Source organism: Arachis duranensis, chromosome 4 (genome assembly GCF_000817695.3).
Source record: "Arachis duranensis cultivar V14167 chromosome 4, aradu.V14167.gnm2.J7QH, whole genome shotgun sequence".
Lineage (NCBI taxonomy): Eukaryota > Viridiplantae > Streptophyta > Magnoliopsida > Fabales > Fabaceae > Arachis > Arachis duranensis.
The window spans coordinates 72712481-72723041 of NC_029775.3; the positions used below are offsets into that span (position 1 = coordinate 72712481).

At 38.6% G+C, this 10561-nt stretch overlaps 1 non-coding gene and 1 pseudogene across 1 annotated transcript; one reads left to right on the forward strand and one right to left on the reverse strand.

The window, feature by feature from the left end:
- The window catches only part of LOC107484689 (N-carbamoylputrescine amidase-like), an 81819-nt pseudogene that overhangs the window by 61602 nt on the left and 9656 nt on the right, over positions 1 to 10561 (forward strand).
- On the reverse strand, positions 1298 to 1405 carry LOC127747366 (small nucleolar RNA R71). The gene has a single exon (XR_008009166.1). It is a non-coding gene; the product is annotated as a small nucleolar RNA R71 (small nucleolar RNA).

Here is a 10561-nt window from a genome sequence, read left to right on the forward strand (position 1 = left end):
ATATCCAATGTTTATAATAATAATAATAATAATAATAATAATAATAATTTGATTAAATTTAAATTATTATAAAATCAGTTCAATTACTGATAATAAAAATAATTTTCTAAAAATAAGGAACTCTAATTTTATAAAATAAATTGTAACTTATTTATATTTATATTTTTAAAATTGAGGGTTGTTACAAAGAACATGATGAATGTGATGATTATGTGACGCTCATCATCATTTTCACTTATGAACGCGTGCCTGACAACCACTTCCGTTCTACAAGCAAACAAGGCTTGAATGTTTATCTCTTAGATTTCTTAATCGGAATCTTCGTGGTATAAGCTAGAATTGATGGCGGCATTCAAGAGAATCCGGAAGGTCTAAACCTTATCTGTGGCATTCTGAGTAGGATTCAAGGATTGAATGACTGTGACGAGCTTCAAACTCGCGATTGTGGGGCGTTAGTGACAGACGCAAAAGAATCACTGGATTCTATTCCGACATAATCGAGAACCGACAGCTGAATAGCCGTGCTGTGACAGAGCGCGTTGAGCATTTTCACTGAGAGGATGGGAGGTAGCCATTGACAACGGTGAAACCCTACATACAGCTTGCCATAGAAAGGAGTAAGAAGAATTGGATGAAGACAGTAGGAAAGCAAAAAGACGGAAGGGACAAAGCATCTCCATACGCTTATTTGAAATTCACACCAATGAATTACATAAGTATCTCTATCTTTATTTTATGCTTTATTCATAAATCATCCATAACCATTTGAATCTGCCTGACTGAGATTTACAAGGTGACTATAGCTTGCTTCATACCAACAATCTCCATGGGATCAACCCTTACTCGCGTAAGGTTTATTACTTGGACGACCCAATGCACTTGCTGGTTAGTTGTGCGAAGTTGTGATAAAGAGTTGAGATTGCAATTGAGCATACCATGTTGATGGCGCCATTGATGATCACAATTTCGTGCACCAAAAAGCATCTCTATCCCTACCCTTGGAGCAAACAACTTTGAGCTTAAGCCTCAATTAGTTTCTCTTATGCAAGAGAATTGCAAGTTTCATGGACTTCCATTGGAAGATCCTCATCAGTTCTTGGCTGAATTTTTACAAATTTGTGACACTGTTAAGACCAATGGAGTTGATCCCGAGGTCTACAGACTCATGCTTTTTCCTTTTACTGTAAGACACAGAGCAAGCATATGGTTGAACTCACAACCTAGAGACAGCCTAAACTCTTGGGAAAAGCTTGTCAATGCCTTCTTAGCAAAATTTTTTCCACCTCAAAGGATGAGTAAGCTTAGAGTGGAAGTTCAAACCTTCAAACAAAAGGAAGCTGAATCCTTCTATGAAGCTTGGGAAAGATACAAGCAATTGATTAGAAGGTGTCCTTCTGACATGCTTTCAGAATGGAGCATCATAGGTATCTTCTATGATGGTTTGTCTGAGTTATCCAAGATGTCATTGGACCATTGTGCAGGCGGATCTATTCATTTGAAGAAAACGCTTGCAAAATTTCAAAGTCTCACAGGTTGTGTGTCTTTAGTTTGAAAACCATGTTCCAATTTCAATTTCAAACAAATTTAACATAAAGGTTTTGATTTAAATTAGTGAAATTTTCAAAAAATATGGTCTTAAAAGACACTTATTATCCTTTCAATCAGGCAGAACATGCATGCAATCAACCTACTACTATGCAATCTATCCTATTCTAAAGAAAAAGAAATTGGTGTTAGGGGAAAGAATTACCTCCGGAAGTCAGGTACTGACCGACCTTTCCACACTTAAGGCTTTGCACCGTCCTCCGTGCCATTTGTCAGGAACAAGGGTGGGCTGGTGGCAGTATCTCCACAGTAATTGGTTTTGAGTTTGATAAACAGAAAATTAAATTGGGGAATTTATGTGATTTAAATAAAAAATCTTGACCGGGAGAAGATTAATTGGAAGTTCTATCCTTGTTGGAATTTTATCAAGATCAATTAATAATTAGTCATTGTTTTCACTTAGTTAACCTTCAACGAATGAAGGAAAGTCAAGTTAAAAGTCAACTTCTATTCACAAGTCCTAATCCTCTCCCTTGGGAAGGATTAGAGTTAGTGACTAACAAGCCAGCCAACAATGGACCAATTACAATTGAACTCTTGAGTATTCCAACTCAAGGTTTTTCTTTTAATCAACTCCCAATCAAGTTGGAGAACTACTCCATTATCATAAATATAGACTTCACAAAATTAAGGGGAAAAATAAAAAGAGACATAATAAACAATAATCAAGGAGAGTAATGAAAAGTAAAAATAGTCTTGTATTAATGAACACTAAAAATAATCCAACGTCAACTCTGGACAAATTAAGAATATGGAAGAGTAAATGAAAAGTAGGTAAACAAACTAGAATGACCAGTTCTGGAGGTAGACTCTTCTCAAAAGCCAAAGCCAAAAATCTTCAAATCCTAAATTGTGAATGTAAAGAGAAAAACCTAGGGGAGGAGTAGGATGAGATCTAAAAACTAGAAATTATGCGAAATGAATGTCCCCTCTCGTCTCTGCATGTTCCCTGGCTCTAATCTGTGTTTCTGGGCCAAAAACTGGGTTAAAACGCAGCCCAGAATCTATGCCAGCAACTTCTGTAATTCTGCAGATCGCGCACGTCACGCGACCGCATCGTCCACGCGTTCGCGTCACTCAGCGTTTTTCATGCCACGCGTGCGCGTTGTCCACGCATTTGCATCATTCGTGTAGCTTCCAATCCATGTGGTCGCGTCAGGCAAGCGAACGCGTCACTGCAATTTCCTCCATTTCGCGTGGTCGCGTGAGCCATGCGCCCGCGTCACTTCTCGCTGGTCATCTCCTCAATTTCTCGTGTTCCTTCCATTTTTACAAGCTTCCTCTCCATTCTTTACACCATTCCTGCCCTATAAACCCTGAAACACTTAACATACAGATCACGGCATCGAATAGTAGGAAGGAGAATAAAAATATACAATTAAAAGATCTTTAGGAAGCAAGTTTTCAATCATAGAATATTTTAGGAAGGAATTGTAAATACATGCAAATCATATGAATAAGTGGGTGAAGACTTGATAAAACCACACAATTAAACACAATATAAATCATAAAATAGTGGTTTATCAACCACCCCACACTTAAATATTAGTATGTCCTCATGCTAAGTTGAAAGAGATAAATATGAATGAATAGGGACATGTAAGACCCATGCAATGCAATGCAACCTATATATATATATATATATATGAATGCAACTATATGATTTAGTCTATATGATTGAAAATAGATAAGTTCTCTAAGACAAAACATGGAGCAGATTCTACTAATTCAAATCATGCAGTAAAAGCAAGTAAATTTGTAAGAAGATAGCTCGTGAAAGCAGGGAACACAGGATCGAGCATTAAACCCTTACTGCTGGTGCGTGTGCACTCTAATCTTCTCTAGTATATGGGGTAATCACTCTATCCTTCTCTAATCATGCCTTCAAAAATTTGTTTTTCACCACCTAACCAATCAACAACATTTAAAGTATCAATGCAAACATCATGAGGTCTTTTCACGGTTGTAATGGGGCTAAGGTAAGGGTGACGGTATACATATGGCTAAGTGAGCTTATACATTGAATCTTTAATTAACCTAAGCTCTTACCTAACATACATATACTCTATATAATTTCAACATTCATACTTAGCTACCCAGAATTTCCTTTTCATATTCCATACTCATGCATCAACCTTTATTTTAATTTTATCACATGTGCACTGATTATTGAACTCTGACTTATCATTGGGGTAATTTTGTCCCCTTATTCACTACAATAAAGATTTTTTTATTATTTTTTATTTTTTTTAACATAGCTTATCAATGCACATGGATTTGTAATCTTTCTATTATGGTTTCACATGAATAGGTACCCAAATTCCTCTTATTTTATCATGACATATTCCCGCATACTCTTTGTGGAATCAACTGTTGGCTTTGCTGTGGCAGAGAAGGTTGAGCTTGTTGTTGACTCAACTGCATCTGCTTCAGTAAGTTGGTCATTTCGCATATGCTCTGAGTTAGAGCAGTAGTCTCTTTGCTAGAGGATACCTCTGCAACAGCTCTTGACCGACTTTGTTTCTGCCTGTTATTCCTAGTAGATTCAGCTAAGTTGCTGATCAATTGCCATGCTTCATCATTAGTCTTGTACTTTTTCATAGACCCATTGCTAGCACCTTCCAATGTAGTCTTATCTTCATGCCCTGTGTAAAGTAGCCGAGCAACACTATCTTATCAATCATATGATGGGGGGCATGCTTCCAGAAGATTATTGAAGTGCTCGCAATATTCGTAGAGAGTCTCAGATTCGTCCTGAACGATCATGGAAATGTCTTTCCTCAGTTTATCGGTAACCTCAGCTAGAAAGAATTTCTCCAAAAATTCTCTTCTAAGCGTATCCCAGTTAGAAACAGTTGCTCCGGGTTGAGTGTAGTACCACTCTCTTGCCTTTCTCTCAAGAGAGAACAGGAAGGCTTTTAACAGAATAGAAGCTTCATCAACACCATCACGTTTAACAGTAGAACAAGCTGTCTGAAAATCCAAAAATTAAGTTCACCCATCATACTCATGTCAAATTCGCTTGTCATGAGTTTTCCAAATTCAGAACAAAGGGATTCATTGGCTGATCCAAAAATAATTTCATCAACATATATTTGGACTAGAATAAAAGAATCATTAGAGTTCTTGATGAATAAAGTTGTGTCTGTGGTGCCTCTTTGAAAACCATTTTTCAAAAGAAAAGAGCTAAGTCTCTCATACTAAGCTCTAGGAGCTTGTCTCAAACCATAGAGAGCTTTTGATAATTTGAAAACATGGTTAGAAAATTCTTTATTTTCAAAACCCGGTGGCTACTCCACATACACTTCTCTATCTATCACACCATTCAAAAATGCACATTTCACATCTATTTGATATAATTTAAAACCACAAAATGCAGCATAGGCTAAGAGAAGTCTTATGGCTTCCATTCGGGTAACAGGGGCAAAGGATTCATCAAAGTCTATTTCTTCTTCTTGGTTATATCCTTGTGCCACAAGCCTTGCCTTGTTTCTTGCAATGCTGCCATCTTCTCCTAACTTGTTCCGAAATATCCACTTGGTGCCGGTCACTTTCTTTCCACTCGGTCTTGGAACGAAAGTCCACACTTAGTTCTTCTTAAACTCAAGAAGCTCATCCTCTATTGCTTTAACCCAAGAAGGGTCACTAAGTGCTTCCTTGACATTTTTAGGCTCCATTTGTGATAGAAGGGCAATGTTTGATCCTTCATTTGCCTTTCTAGTGGAAGACCGAGTTCTAACCCCTTAAGAGACGTCCCCAATGACAAATTCCTCAGGATAATTCTTCAAGAATCTCTATTCACGAGGTTGATGACAAGTCATCATATACCCATTTTTCAAGCTAATTTCACTTGTTTTATTAGTCTTTATGCACTTTCTTGCATCCTAAGTAAGTGATTTGGAATGAAAATGCACAACTTCTTTAAATCAAGCAACCACCATTAAATTGATGCTAAATCATGAGGTTTAAGCAAGAATTAATTGATTTTTAATTGATTTATAAGCCTTGTGAATTTAGTGATACTTTGATTGGTTGTTTTGATTATTTGAAGGTGAAGAAAAGAAGGAAAGAGGAAGCGTGGCTTAAGAAAGCGTGGCCCAAGAGATAAGAAGTGTGGCGCATAGAAGGAGGAAGCAAACATTGCCCTCCACAAGGGCACACTGCCCTCCAGGAGAGCAACATAATGAATCAAGCCTTGAAAAGCAACGTTGCCCTGCCCACAACAAGGGCGGAGCACAATTTGATGCTAAGGATCAAAGAGAGCAAAAACTCTGCCCTGCCCTCCTCAGGAGCAATATCGGGCTTCACCCAAGAAAAATTCAAAGGAAATTGCTTCATAATGCTTCCTATGGGTTTCGAACCCAAGGACAAAGAGGAAAGGAGTAGCGCTCAAGCACAATAAAATCAAGCAAAAAGTGGTTTGCTTTCATTCTCCATGAATCGAACACGGCACCATGAGGAAACAAGTAACTAAGCATGACTTTGGTGCCAAGAAAACCAAGGAAAAAGGAGCAACATGTGCCTCCACCGAGTATCGAACATGGGACTTCACCTTTGGCACATTGCCCTGCCCTCCACAAGGGCAGGGCAGCATTTCTTGGTGCATGGCGCAGCATCTTGGCACGGCCAGGACTTGAACTCTCGGCCAGCAGCAGCACGCGCAGGCAGCAGAATCTGGCGCACTAAGAAAACTCTGCCCTGCCCTCCACAAGGGCAGGGCAGCATCCTGCAGCACCACACACACCAAGCACGCACGCAACAAGGGCCGCACGCACCATTTCCTGCCCTGCCCTCCACAAGGGCAGGGCAGCCTCCTAGAAGCCACTTTTCTCATGGGCTGAAAATTGGATTAAAAATCCAATTTAATTCATTTCTTCACCAAATCAAAAGCCCATCCAAATACCAAAATCCAAGAATAGAAAGTGTATAAATAGGAGATAGTTTGATGTAATTAGGGAGCTTCCCTTTACTTTTGACTTTTGAGCCTTCTTTTGATTTTTAAGTTTGAGACTTCATTGAGAGTTAGGAACTGAGATTTGAGAGAATTGGGGAGGAGAATTGATCTCTTCTTCCTCGTTCTTGCTTGAGCATTTTTACTTTTCTTGTTTGAGTCTTGGGTGTGAAGAATTGAGGAATTTCTATCTCAATCTCCATTCAAGATCTCTTTAATTTTTTGGTTCTTCTGTGAACCCCTGCTGCAATTTAATTTCCATTTTTGTTTGAGATCTAGTCTATTTCAATTCATCTCTTGTTTAGTTAATTGTTGCAATTTAATTTCCCTTGCTTGAATTCTGAAATCCCAGTCCTCAAATCCCTTTTCCATTCAAGCAATTTATATTTCTTGCACTTTAAGTTTCAGTCATTTAATTTCTTGTTCTTTAAGATTCAGCTCTTTTACTTTCAGTTCTCTTTAATTTCTGTAATTCACCCCTCTCCCTTTACAATTTCTGCTATTTACTTACTGTTGGATACAAAATCACTCAACCAATACTTGATTCGCTTGACTAAATCAACCACTAAACTAAAATTGCTCAATCCTTCAATCCCTGTGGGATCGACCTCACTCCCGTGAGTTTTATTACTTGATGCGACTCGGTACACTTGCCGGTGAGTTTTATGTTGGATCGTTTTCCACACATCACCTACCCTATGAACCCTGAAACACTTAACACACAAATCACGACATCGAATGGTATGAAGGAGAATAAAAATATACAATTAAAAGATCTTTAGGAAGCAAGTTTTCAATCATAGAACATTTTTAGGAAGGAATTGTAAATACATGCAAATCATATGAATAAGTGGGTGAAGACTTGATAAAACCACACAATTAAACACAATATAAATCATAAAATAGTGGTTTATCAAGAAGCTTATGACCTTGAGAATCCTGCAATGGAAGAGGTGAATTACATGGGAGAACCCTATGGAAACACCTACAATTCTTCATGGAGGAATCCCCCAAATTTCTCATGGAAGGATCAACAGAAGCCTTAACAAGGCTTCAATAACAATAATGGTGGGAGAAATAGGTTTGGCAATAGCAAACCTTTTCCATCATCTTCTTAGCAACAGACAGAGAATTTTGAGCAGAGCTTCTCTAGCTTAGCAAGCAATGTCTCTGATCTATCTAAGACCACACTAAGTTTCATGAATGAAACAAGATCCTCCATTAGAAATTTGGAGGTACAAGTGGGTCAGCTGAGTAAACAGGTTACTAAAACTCCTCCTAGTACTCTCCCTAGCAATACAGAAGAAAATCCCAAGAGAGAGTGCAAGGCCATCACCATTACCAACATGGCCGAACCTGGAGAGAGTGAGGAGGATGTGATTCCCAGTGAGAAAAACCTCATGGGATGTCCTCTGAACGAAAAGAAGTTCTACTTTGGGGAACCAAGGGAATCTGAGGCTCATACAGAGACCATAGAGATTCCATTAAACCTATCTCTTCTATTCATGAGCTCTGATGAATATCCTTCCTCTGAAGAGGAAGAAGATATTACTGAAGAACAAGTTGCTAAGTACCTTAGAGCAATCATGAAGCTGAATGCCAAGTTATTTGGTAATGAGACTTGGGAGGATGAACCTCCATTACTCATTAATGAACTAAACGCCTTGGCTCAGGTGAAGATACCTCAAAAGAAACCGGACCCCGGAAGGTTCTTAATACCTTGCACCATGGGCACCATGACCTTTGAGAAGGCTCTGTGTGACATGGGGTCAGGCATAAACCTCATGCCATTCCCTGTAGTAGAGAAACTAGAAATCTTTGAGGTACAAGCTGCAAGAATCTCACTAGAGATGGCAGACAAATCAAAGAAACAGGCTTATGGACGTGTAGAGGATGTCTTGGTAAAGGTTGAAGGCCTTTATATCCCTGCTGATTTCATAATCCTAGACACTGGGAAGGATGAGGATGAATCCATCATCCTTGGCAGACCCTTCCTAATCACAGTAAGAGCTATGATTGATGTTGACAGAGGAGAGTTGGTCCTTCAAGTGAATGAGGACTACCTTGTGTTTAAGGCTCAAGGATCTCCTTCTGTACACATGGAGAAGAAGTATGAAAAGCTTCTCTCAATAAAGAGTCAAACAGAGCCCCCACATTCAAACTCTAAGTTTGGTGTTGGGAGACCCCAACCAAGCTCTGAACATCTGTGAAGTTCCAAAAGAGCTCACTGTCAAGCTATTGACATTAAAGAAGCGCTTATTGAGAGGCAACCCAATTTTTATTTATCTATGTTAAATTTCCATTGTTATTTTATGTGTTCTTTAGGTTGATGATCATGCGGAGTCACAAAAACAACTGCAAAAATCAAAGCAAACTCAAAAATAGCATTAAAAACAGCACACCCTGGAAGAGGAGCTTACTGGCATTTAAACGCCAGTAAGGGTAGCAGAATGGGCGTTAAATGCCCAGTCTGGCACTATTCTGGGCATTTAACGCTAGAAAAGGGCACCAGACTGGCATTTAACACCAGAAAAGGGCTCCAAGTTGGCGTTCAATGCCAGAAAGGGAAGAAAAGCTGGCGTTAAACGCCATAAATGGGCAGCAATCTGGCATTTAACGCCAGGATTAGCACTCAGAGGGCGTTTACACGCCAGAATGGTGTAGGGATGAGAAATCCTTGACACCTCAGGATCTGTGGACTGATAAATCCCATTTGTAGGGTTTATCTTGTATTGATTTTAAGAGATTTTAACACCTTTTACCCACATTTATTCAATGAATTAGCATGATTTTGTGATTGTCTCCTTATTTGCGCTTAGATGTGAAAACGTGCTTTTTAGGCCTTTAACTTGATGATTTTAATCTCCCTTTGATTCCACTAGATGCCTTGATGTGTTTGTTAGTGATTTCAGATTGAAAAGGCTAGGAATGGAACAAAGGAGTGAAGAGGAAAGCATGCAAAGTGGAGAAATCATGGAAAAAGCCAAAGAATTGAACTCGCCCATGGACGCGCGCGCGCACCTGGCGCTTACGCGCGCATTGTGAATCACCCCATGGATGCGTACGCATGCTGTGCGCGTACGCGTCGGTGCTGGTTTATGATTTTTAATGAAAACGTGGCCAGCAAATTCAGAAGGGTTGTGGGGCCCAATCCCAACTAACTTTGGCGCCTAAACTGCTATTTAAAGCCAAGGATTGAACAGCAAAGGGGGATTCCATTCATTCACACTCATTAAGATTAGTTAGAAGTAGTTTTAGAGAGAGAAGCTCTCACTTCTCTCTAGAATTAGGATTAGGATTAGGTTTAGTTCTTAGATCTAGATTTAGATTCATCTTCTTCTACTTCTAGCTTCTCAATTCCTTGTAGTTATATTCATTCTTTTTCCACTCTTTTGTTGTAATCTCTTTTATGTTGTTTTTGTGTTTTGTTGTAGATCTACTTTTGTTTCTTCTACTCTCTTTCAATTCAATCAAAGTAATTCATAATAAATGTGTTTCTTTTGATTGTTGTTGTTAATTCTTTTCCATAATTATTGTTAGATTCTATTCTTGTTATCAATTTACTATGCTTTTCTTTTGAACCTTCCAAGTGTTTGATGAAATGCTTGATTGGATTTTAGTGTAGGTTTTGTTCCTCTTGGCCTTGGTTGAGTAATTAGTGACTCTTGAGTTATCTAATTCCTTTGTTGATTGGTAATTAGAAGTTGCTAATTGATTTGAATGCCTCTAAAGCTAGTTTTTCCTTTATGAGTTGATTAGGACTTGAGAAATCAAATTGATTCATCCACTTGACTTTCCTCCATGGTTAGAGGTTAACTAAGTGGAAGTAATGGACAATTTGTTATCACAATTGAGGAGGATAACTAGGATAGGACTTCTAGTTCTTATATCTTGCCAAGAGCTTTGTTAGTTGTTAGTTTATTTTCTTTGCCATTTTTATTTCTTGTCTAAATTCTCAAAAACCCCAAAATAACTCACAACCAATAACAAGACACTTTATTGTAA